This window comes from Anoplopoma fimbria, chromosome 7 (genome assembly GCF_027596085.1).
Source record: "Anoplopoma fimbria isolate UVic2021 breed Golden Eagle Sablefish chromosome 7, Afim_UVic_2022, whole genome shotgun sequence".
In the NCBI taxonomy this organism is placed as follows: Eukaryota; Metazoa; Chordata; class Actinopteri; order Perciformes; family Anoplopomatidae; genus Anoplopoma; species Anoplopoma fimbria.
The window spans coordinates 14,505,277-14,517,566 of record NC_072455.1 but is presented as its reverse complement, the minus strand read 5'-3'; positions in this window follow the sequence as shown (position 1 = coordinate 14,517,566).

Sequence of the window (12,290 nt, the reverse complement as noted above, 5' to 3'; positions counted from 1 at the left end):
CACCCAGCCCTCCCAGTGGAGAGGATATAGACCACAGAGACAGCATGCAGAGGCCTGGTCCAGGCAAATCCACCTGAGGAGTTCTTACTTTTTTTTTTAGCTGATTTAGTGTTTAAGCCGTCTGATATTTTGGAATGGGCAGTAACAATATAATGTTTAAAATAGATCACCTTTTAGGTTCTTTAATTTTTATTTTTAGGTAATGAAATGAAACTTGCAGGTGACCCCCACATACCCCCAGTACGCCCTAACATCTGCACCACCTCACTTTGCAGTAGCCGTGCTAATGTAGTCCACTGTCGAGGAAAAGTAGGGCAGACCATGCCGGCCCGTAATACGTCTGACCCCTCCAAATGTCCTCATTCTTTATTCTCCTCATTTCCCTGTTTTTTCTTTGGCCTTCCTAAAATTACCTGCCCTCCCCCTACAACAGGACAAGGAGTGCAGAGCAGATAACTTGTAACACACAGCTTCGGGACAAGGATTATTGCCCAAATTGAAGGATGGAGAATAGTCATATATGGTCATAATCAATAAATGTAGAGATAGACTAAGGAGGCTGGAGAAGGATCAGAGAGGGATATGGAGGAAGATAACTGCTCGGGACCACCAATGCTCAGCAATCAGGCCGAACATGACAGCTTGTAGACCCAACCAATTATTTACCCCAGCCAAATCAATAGAGCTCTCTCCGAAAGATAACCATCAGCTGCACTATCTGGAACGCATTCACAGCAGAACTCACAAACACACACTGAGCACCCTGCTCGCTGCCACTCTCGCTCTTCGTCTCTTTTGCACACACACACACACACACACACACACACACACACACACACACACACACACACACACACACACACACACACACACACACACACACACACACACACAGAGACACACATTTTCCTCACAGACACTTTGTTATCAGACGTCCTTGGAAATAAGGCACAAATCATTTAGGCTAATTATTGGACATCTACACTGAGAGGAGAAACGGCGTATGTCAAATTGTGCCTACGGCGAATGGGAAATCGCATCACACTTAAAAGAAACTGGTGCACACACATTTGGGGCCGATGGGGCTGTGTGTGCGTGTTAGTGGTGATGAGTTGATGTATGCAACGTCAGAGGTCTTAGTCCTCACCACAGGAGTCGCTGCCCCCTCCTGGGACCCCCCCACCAGCACCACATCACAGTCAGTCTCGTCAGTAACGAGCAGCGACACGTATTACAGTTCAGGTGAATCACTTGCGCAGCAGTTAAACGAGTCCCCAGGGAATTGGTTAGGAACCTGAGAGGGCCCTCAGTCAGCGGATTGTGCAGCTAGGGATTTATAAAGGGATGCACATTAACCACAATGCACCGCCATATCTTACCCCCCCCCAAGGGCTCACCTGCACCCTGCCCCGTCTGCCCTCACCTCTCCGCACCTTGTCCCAGCCTCAAGTCCTGATTCAGTTTTCCAGCTCCAGATGTCATTGTCTAAGGCAGTAAATGTTGTGTTTCACCTCACATGTGATCCGTTTATGCAGCTGTTGGCCGTTGTTCTTGGCTGTTGTCGGGGTTAAGCGCTTGTGGCCAAAGGGCTGGGCAAGAGAATCAATGAGTGCCGTTATGGTTACTGACTGGCCTAGAGCTATATCCACACGCCACATGCCCGAGTCTTGCCCTCATTTTCTCTCTCTCTCTTCAACACACATCCGCTGTTTCACACATATTCTAGCCTTTATTTTATTCTACCACGCTTTTTCCCTTCGCTTTTTCCAGAATGAGATATTTCACTTTGCACTACACGATCTCAGCTTCCTGAGACTCCTTTTCATTGCATAACTTCCTCTTTCCCCTACCTCTCTGTTTTCATCCCTCCATGTCACTGTGCCTGAGGTTTAAGTAGTTCCCTCTATACTCCTTCTACCTCTGGGGCTCCACACACACACATATATCTATTACCGTCTCCTTCCTTTTACTGGGGAGAAGTGACATTTCTAAGACAGGACATAAAGCAGACAGAACCCCTTTAACGTAAAACCTACCTAAAACAAAATCTCTAACTTATCTAATGAATATATTAAAGTGTCCTCCCACAGCGCTCTTTTGTCTCCCACCCCTTTCTCCACCTTCTCCCACCTCCACTGTCGATCCCTTTTTCCTCGCTGCTTCTCCCCTCCTCTCATTCCTTCACCCCTTACTCCTACTCTTTTCCCATCTCTCCTGTGCTGATTCTCCCTTTCCAACGCTGTCTAAATCTCTCTCCCGTCCCTCCGTGTCTCACACATTTTGGAGTCGGTACAGAACAAACAGCATGTAACATGTGAGCCCCCGTTCTCGTCAGTTCTGGCCTGCCTGTCTGTCATCAGCTCTGGCCCGTTTCAACTAGTACAGAGCTGGTTTTAGGCCCCATCTGGAAAAGGCCCGCAGGGTCCTGATGGTTTACATCAAGTTCCATTGTGGTCCTTTCAAATTAGGGCTCTTACTCAATGTCTTGCCAAGCTGCTAAGCTGCAGCAATGATTTTTATTGAAACATTACGTTAACCCCAGCTTCACCCCGCTGGAGATCCTGTGCCAAGCCTTGACCGTAAATAAAAGGGAAACATATACAGTGATGTTGATAGGTTTTCAATGTAGCGGGACCCACAGGTGGTCATTTAAGTGGGTTCCCAATAAAATTTGGGATTTTTGACAAATTGTAGTCTAAAACTTGTGTGTTGACATAATGCTTAATACAAGTATTTTTGTCTGCGCAAGATAAATGCTCAGATGGTCAGAAAATGAGGACTGGACGGTGGATTATTATATTATTATTTTTCGACAGCAAATTTATTTTGTTTATTTCAATAAAGATTTCTTGTTCACAATGTATCATTATCAGGGACAACATACGGCAAGGTTTTGAATGCGTCAATAGTAAGTTTACTGCTTCCTTTTGGACTTTAATGCATTAGAGACGCAGGACACGTTCCTAGCAACATCCTTGCATATAATAGCCAAACAGGATTATCTAAAGGTCACTGGGCCCTTGAACTTTGCAGGTTTTGTTATCAGTAGTGTCTAATTTTGGCGATGTAGAATTTAGATTGTATTCACTGTACGATGTAAAAATCAACAAAGGAAAAAAAAGATCACGGAGGCAAACAAATGGAGGCCAAAGTAAAAGGACAGAACAACTATAAGGCAACCATCTGATCCGTGCAAAGCTAAAAAGGATTTTTAGGTCCGCTCTACTCACTGTCTAAAAATACACATCTTAGATGGGATTTGGGGGAGTGGGAGATGTGTGTGTCCCTCAGATGGGATGTTTTTCCCCCACTTTGAATCTAGGGCAAAACTCTATGTGGCAACAGGAGGTATGGCTCGACAGATGGAAGGAAGGGAATATGTGTTTTTAATCGATGGGGGAGAGAGAAAGAGGGGGGCAGAGGCAGAAAGGTGAGGAGGGGCAGTGGCGGTAGGGGTCGGGGTGAACATGTTGAACAGTGCCAAAATCACAGACACATCTGCTGTTCATCTCGAATGTTTCCAATAAGCTTTAAATGTTTCCTGGAGCCCTGTGAAAATGTCCCGCACTGCCAAGACAGAAGGGGGTCGGCGTTTGATTTTCTTTGTGTGTGTTGAAATAGGTGCTCTCACCCCTTTTTTTTTTTTTTTTTGGAGATACACATAAATTACCAAAAACTTGAGCGAAATGCACAAAATACAAAATCAAGGGTACACATCTCTACAGCACACATCAATAAGGCTAAGAAGTTGCCTTCCTAGCCGTCTTTGAATGTGCTCAGTGAGTCAGGCAGAAAAGCAAATGCCAAGCACCCACAAAAGTACACAGCTGCTTCAAGCAAGTGTTGACAACTATCTTTATAGGAATTAAATATTGCTCTTCAGCCCGCCCCGAGTAACCGCCACACACCTGTGACTCACATCACTCAGGCTCCCGTTGCACGCCATTAAATCAACATGTTCGCCTTTTGACGCATCACACACAAACTCATATATAATGTGCCTCACACGCAACCACATACGCATACCTCAGACTGTCAGAAATATCAAAGACCGATATGTTGACACCCACACCCACACACACACACACACACACACACACACACACACACACACACACACACACACACACACACACACACACACACACACACAGCTTATATCCTCTGGCTGTGAGTTTGCCAGCAGCCAGCTGGTACTGTCATGTCTGATAGGCTGGAACAGAGAGAGAGAGAGAGACGGAGACGGGGCCGGGAGAGGAAAGAAGGAAGGAGGGAGGCAAGCTGGGAAAATGTCGACAGCAGAATGCATTAGTAAGATTGGGAAAACTGTATCAAACCCTGGCAACTCATTACATTGTCTCATTTGAGTCCACAGGGAGTTTCCCCCCCATCCTTCATCCCAATCCCCTAAACGGCAGGACATTTTTCTTTGTCTGCCGTCCCCTTCTTTTCTTGAGGTTTTGATATTTTTTCACTTGGTAATTATTAAGTAAACTAAATATGATCATGACAGGGATGGATTGCACATTGACACTTGGCATACGTGAGAGATACCATTTTTGTGTGTCTATTTTTCCTGCCTTGCAAGACAAAACAAGCGTAATTAAAATGTTGATACAGACAAATCACTTAGCAGTTATACAACATTGTAAATAAACAAAAAAAAAAAGCTCAAGACAAAGCAGTAATATTATTACAGTGCTTTGTAATGTCTGAAGAGACAACTCTGACTTGGTAATGTGAAAGCGTTGGTTGTGAGAATTAATGGCCACATAGATAGAAGCTGATAAAGGTCATAAGATTTCTTAATGTCAAACCAACTGTCCACTGAAGAAAAATTATCTTTGAAATTTAGCATCTAGAGTTATTCCCCCATTTAAACTTCTATGTTGATGTTTCACTAGGAAATTTCAATGAGATCAGAACATGTTGACTCTATGGGACATAAATGGGTGTCAGTCAGTACTGTCTTTAGAGACGTGTACAAGTTAATACTGTTATGCCATGCATGCTACATCTTTAGTTTGGCTTTGCATTGAAAAGGAAAGGCCTCGCACATCATCAAGTAATTGAAACAGTTGTCATAGGGAATTATGTTGATATATGTCTGCTGGAGTTCAAAATACATATACAGTACTGTGCTGTGATTCAGTAACAAGACAACTGCAATTTAACTGCTTCTCTTAAATGGCATTGGGTAATTATTTTTTTTCAAGAAATTTTCTTTGGAAAAGGAAAAAAAAACTGAACATGACTAGGACTACAGCCACTGGCAGTCTGACGCTTACCATGTTCACCATCTTAGATTAAAATGTTAGCATGACATGGGATGGAAATGTCATCGCTGTTGCTGCAGGTATTTGGTCAAAAATCTAAGAATTGGGTAAACTGAAATGTTGACTACAGGAGGGCTGTAGATGGAAGGGTGTGGGGATCACCAAATAGACAATTCATCCTGAGGGGAACATGAATGTCTATACAAAGACCATCCAATAAATGTTGAGATATTTCACTTAAGACCACAAATATCTACCCCATGTTGGCGCTACAGGAAAAGTCAGAGATCACCACAGCCTTATAGCTTATCTGGGAGCCATGAATGTCTGTACAAAATGTTGTGCCCATCCATTTGACCAATATATATTTAACAGTGAAAACTTTGATCTTCTTGTGACATAGAGGAAAAGTCATTGGCTTTATCCTCTGGGGAACATAAATGTCTGTTCTGAAAGCTTGTGGCAATCCATCGAGGAGTTGTTGTTTATCTTTTAAACAGCAGACTGTCTGACATTGCCACCCCTAGAACCATGATGCTAACATGGCTAACAATGCAAAGATCCTGCTTCTCTTCAGAAGCACTCAAAACTGTTGAAGTGCTGGTGAGCAAACACTTGACCCAGCTCCAGTGGAGATGATAAGTGGCAAACAGCAAGTTAACCATTGCAGTAGCAGACAATGTTCTTGCATGAATAGTGAACATAATCTTTGGGCATTAGGTTTCTTCAGAGAATAAAGTGCTGTACTAAAACCTTTGGTGAGGCAGATTTGAGATACTTTTCCCTGAGCCGCTGGAAGACAGAGCTGCTGGAAGTGGTGAAATCTTTAAACGTATACTTAAACCCACATATTCATCCAGGCCTTTGATTAAGGCTTTTTTATTCTCATTGATTTTATTGAAGTTATATTTTTGTATTAAATTGTATTATTTTGGTTTTTATTTCATGTTGTTTTATTACTTTTACAGTTATTATAGGTTTATATTTTATTTTATTACATATTCATCATCTTATTGTCTTGTTTTCTGTGTTTGTCTACTCTATTTTCATAGTCCACTTATATTTTACCTTTTGATATAAAGTAAAAGTGAATTCCTTGGTTAACTTTTACTCAGTCCATATAAGTCTGAATACTAGGTCAATATTTAAGGTCTTCTGACAAAAATAAATAAATCTTATATCAAATGGCTTGTAAGTAAGAAAGTAAAGTGACCCTAAAACCTTCAGTTAAGATATTCAGCAATTAACTTTCACTCTCATCATCAGGTCTTATTTCGCGCAAACCCTTCTTTTTCATTTGGATGGACACATCTGTAAATAATCAAAAAAATCCAACTGTTACCACAAAAGAGTCTATGCATGTTTACCACACCCTTCAATGTAATACTGATAAATCTCAGATATGTTAATCAGGATTTTCATAACTGCGAGAAAAGCTTATCTTGGTCATTATAAGCAGGTTATGATGTTTACATGCAGCAACTAAAAAGCACAAGTCTATCTAAATAAGTGATATATCCTGAATTTAAAGTAGCATATGAATGTTGTAAGCAAAGATAGAAAGTTTTAGCATAAAAAGAGGATGCAGGGCTGCCCTTTTATTATAGTTTATTGCAAAACTTTTTATGGTTAGTGGTTAAATTATATTGTGAAACTTTTTCGGTCCCCCCCTATAAAGAAAGAATATTCATATATTCAAATGTCATTGTTATTGTAATGTAATTCCTAGCATAAAGAAAAGTTACACAGCACACATTCACTTTAGCATAACCACAGAATGCTGTGACATTTGAACAGGATATTGTGAAGTCCTCACAATCGCAGCCTCAGAGATTAACATCCATAAAGAGTATAGTAGAGCCACCATCACCTGTCTGCATGTTTTATTCACAACCTCTCCCCGTGCATTACCATACATATTTATAAGAGATAACTACATTTACATGTACATGTGCACGCACACACACAGACACACACACATACATGCACATAGAAGTTCAGCCTATCCCTGAGGGCTGAGGTTGTCATTTTAGTCCTTCACAGCGGTTACCGTATGCCTGTGTCCCATGGAGCACACGGAGATCTATTGTGTGGGATTCAGATTGACTGATAGATGATGGCTGAGGGGCAGGTGGGCACTGAGTCATCTGCGGGTGTTGGGAGGTGGATGGATGGAGGGGAAATGGGTGGATAACTTGGGGGCTGGGAGAGACGGAAGAGATGAGGTAAGGTAGCCTGTCGGTCAGGCTGCCACTCAGCCTCATGAGAAACTGGTTACACCGCCGCTTAAGGGCACACAGACGGAGGGAGGAAACCGAAATAGTGTGGGAAAAGGGAAGCAAGGCAAAAAGAGAAAGGGTTAGAGGTCATGACTTGGGGCACATTGGGGGATTAGAAGTACCTGAGAGATGCAAATGAACAGCTTTATTAATCACTCTACCTTGGAAAGGTGAAAGGTGCGCTAGACGCGGGGGAATCACAGGAACACACATAAGATAAAAATAGGGGAATTCTGGTAAGCAACAGGAAAATGCCAGAGTGTCGATGAGTAATGGCACCGGAATGAGAGACGAGGGGAGTGCTGTGCATAGGCAGAATAGGAAAAAAAAGACAATAAAGAGCAAAAAAAAAAAGAGTGAGAGGTGTAATACATCACGGCTACCAAATCAACAGGTGATGTCATCATGTTGAAAGCAACGGCATCACGCTGGGTTTAGGGCGGCAGCAGCAGGGCTGAAGTGGAAAAGGGGGTGTGACTGCAACCTCATAAAAGACCCAAAGAAATCTGTTCTCTACTTCCTCATTATCCCATCATCTCTCCTTCTCTTTCCAGTTTGTATCAAAGCCTCTCTCTCTCTCTCTCTCTCTCTCTCTCTCTCTCTCTCTTTTTCTCCCTGCACTCCCCCACCTCCCCTAAGCTGCTCTGCTATTCGCTCCGGCGAGGCTTAAGATGGAGGGATTTTGCCCTCTTCTCTCTCCATGTCAGTTCATTTCCAGCACAGAGTGCTATATGCAGAGCCTGCATCTATCAGCAAGGAGATATAAGCTGCTATGAATGTCAAGGGTCAACTTGTGATATTATTCTGCTGTTAATGGCCCACCGTGTTATAGGGCCCCTAATATCCCTGGAAATGACTGCTCAGACAGCTGCAGAGTGTGTGTATGTGTGTGTGCGTGTGCGTGTGTGTGTGTGTGTGAGTGTCACATCAACAGGTCATGAGACCACCTTGCAGTGAGTCACATGACTAATGCTCTTTCAAATCCTAAGTGGGATTCAAACTCAAAGAAATATCTTTCACACACACACAGCCACATACACACAAACAAACACTTTTGGCCATTCATTTGCACTTTAGCTAGCTCCTATAAAGTTTTAACCTTTGGTTTACTGTTCTACTTTGGCCCTTAACTTTCTCTAAAGCACTATAAACACAGCATCTTTTTCAAAAATAAATTACTTTAATGGCATTTAAGTTGAAGTGTGCGAGTGTGTTGGGGGGAAAACGCAGGCATGCATTAATTCCGTTTGCATTCATCAAATTTATATTAGTTTCAGCCATACCCAGTGTGAAGTCAAAAGATACGCACAGAGAGGCTTGTAATTATTACTTCACTGTAATTCCAAAGTGGCCACAGGTGCAGCCCTCATGCATTTATTAAGAGCCGTTTGAATTTTTAAACAGTTAGATTGCATTGTATTGGGATGTGAACGTGCACATTTAGTTCATGTCTCTTCCTCCTGCTGCAAAGAGCAATAAAATACTCACATACAGGATTTTAAAAGGTGGGGGGCGCTGTCCTCCAAATCTATATATTTTTGAAGATTCCCACAAACCTCATAGGCGGTATACTATATGTCTTTTCTTTTAGGGACAGATGAGACCAACATTGCTAAGATTACTGGTGCCATGTGGAACATTTAAACATCACTAATTCAGAGTCACATTCATTTGGAAACATAAAACCAATTACCATAAACCGCAAAAATCCACAGCGGAGTAGAATGGCAGCCTTTTCAGGCCTCTCTGCTCCATAATACATTGTTTTTGCATCAAAAAGTGACAGCAATCATGGGAAATGTGCACATGTGCTAAAAATACTCATCCAGCAATCATCTCATCCATTGTCTCAAGTGATTACAGCATTTATACCAAGGTACTGTAAACATAATTTGATAACTGTATAGTCATGATTTAGAGTTCTAGTCACAGCAGCTTTTAGATTTTTGCATGAATGCAGTCATTTAGGAGAGACAACTTTTTTTTGAGTGACATTCAACCAAACTGTAACAGTAGACACAAGGACTATCTGATTTGGTCTGATTCATTTATTTTGCGTGAAGTGGCTTTGCATTGTACCCCATCCAGTTCTCATTTCAGAAGTACTGTTTTTTATTTCATTAGTACACTCAGTGGAAAGTGGAAGAAAAATATTCAGATCCTTCAAATAAAAGTACTAACATGATGCAGAGATACTCCTATCATAAGTTAAAATCGTGTATTTAAAAGAGACATCATGCTCATTGCCAGGTCCCTAGTTGTACTTTGGGTTTCTACTAGAACATGTTTACATGCTCTAATGTAAAAAAAAAAAAAAAAACATAAAAATGAAACTAGTGTGGTACGTAGAGCATAGTTTGACGCGTAGACCCACTGACCAAGCTGCTGTATTTGACAAGTTGGGGGTTAGAAGTTCTGTGTTGATGTCAACGTTTATCTGACGATAAAAAGACAACTCACTCTGCTTAAGTCTTGTGTTAGCTTCAGCTAACCCCCTGAATGTATTATGGCAAAGAACAAGGACTGATGATTAGTGTGTCTTGCATTAGAAGCACATTAGCAATGTATCTTTCAATGACCAGTATGAACAGAGGAATGATTAAAGCAAGACCCCATCCTTTCATGCGGTCACATGATAAAGTGGCTGAATAGAGATGGGTGGTGATAACCCATATAATGGTTCAAAGATGGTCTCAGTGTCTTTGATCTTCCCGTGGCCATCCAGAGTCTGCTCGTCCATGACCTTGACTCTGTCCCAGTCATGACATGACCAGTTTCCGACTGGTGTTCTAACAGACAGCTGAAGATGAGAAGAGGTTTACACTATTTAGGGTCCTCACTGTGTCCCCAATGCTGTGTTTCCATCAGTTAATGTTGGTAGACCTTCTTAAGGGTTTACCAGCAGAGATGGCTAAAGGTAAACTAACTTCCTGTGACTTGAAGATTCTTGTTAGTTGTTTCAAAATCCCAGACTAATAATTATGTTAAAGTAAACTGAATTGCACTCCAATGTGTTTATGACAAACACTGCTTTTCTTTCTGTGCAGCACTTGTACATCCAGACACTATCTTCCAGAACATCTCTGATAATACAGCAACCTTTTTTAGAAAATAACACCAATTCTAGTTTCTCTTTACCCTCAATAACCCTCATCCTGTTGCACTACCCAGCTTGATTTACGGTCGTCAAGGTAACCACTCCATTATAAGCCTAATAGCTCGCACATAACAATGCATGTCATAATTTTGACACATTTCTGTATGGCTCGCTGGAAAACCATTGTCATCATAATTGCGATTACATGTGTATACCACAGCATGGGCACGTACCTGGGCACCTGCTATATATATATTCAAACGGTCTGGTTCTGACAGCACAGACAAAGGGGGCAGAATAGGCGCCATACTGAAATCTGTTCAAGCTGCTTTTTCCACAGACTCCTACTGTTTGCCGTTTTTCTTTTTGAAGGCGATTTGAATTTCTTTCCTTTAACAAATTCTTATTCAGGCAGCAGGAGGCTGACACAGAGGAAAAAGAGAAATGTTCCGAGCGGCCAGGACTATATGAGCTACAATGATACACACCAGTGAAATTCAAAAGGAGCAGCTCCTTTGCAGTGGGATCATATTCAGACTTTGTAGAAGTGATGAGAGCAGCACAGAGACATGGTAATAAACCAGGAGGCTGTAGTCTTAGCTGTGCGGAGGCCTTGTGCATAATGAACAGTGTAATTATTTTCTGTTCCTGCGCTGTATTGTGTTGGGTGTTAATCCTAACAGATGAGAGCTCAGGTGGACAGAAGGCAGTAAAGAGCGGAGAGGCTGTTGCAGGGTTTAGTGCGCTGTGGCCTCAGCTGTAATGAAGCAGGTGGATGCAGTGGAGTAAGAGGAGGGAGCTGTAATCTGGGTGGCTGTCTGCTTTATTACCCTACTGTCTTGTCACGGGCCATCGCACACACACACGCACACACACACACACACACACACACACACACACACACACACACACACACACACACACACACACACACACACACACACACACACACACACACACACATATATATATATATATGAGAACAAGAGCAGAAAGATAGTAAAGGAAAGAAAGAGAGGGAACAAATCTAAATGTGTGAAGTAGAGAACCAGAGGGGGGACGGAGGGAGGGAGGGAGGAAGGGGAAGCAATCAGCCGCCTGGTCCTAATCATGTTCCTCTCCCTTTCCTTTTCACTGAAGCCCTGCTCCCAGCTCTGCATTTGGAAGCATTAAGTTGCCTAAATTATTTCATGAGCATCTCGGCCTTCACCACCAGCGAAGGAAGAATGCACGGGAATGATGTACAAGGCACTGATTAGACCTAATTATGAATCCTGATTAAGGCTTTTAATTAGTCGAGCCAGCACTTCAGCTGGAGAGGGCGGCAGAGATGGAGAAGACAGTGGGAGAGAAAGGCGGGGGGGATTTGAATGGAATTGGAGGAGTCTGTGGAGGGGACTGAGGTGAGGCGAAAAGCGAGAGTATGCAAAAGAGCAAAGGAGAGAGATGGAATATTAATCTAATATTGGCAACGTTAAATATAACTTTGAATTATATGATATTGAAAAAGCAGAGAATAGGTGACACACAGGGCAGAATGATGTGACATACTTGGAACAAGAGCTTGATATGAGCCCTAAACATTTCAGTCAGAAGTGATTTGGCAGGTCATAGTTCTTTGTGAGCTCCTGCTTTATT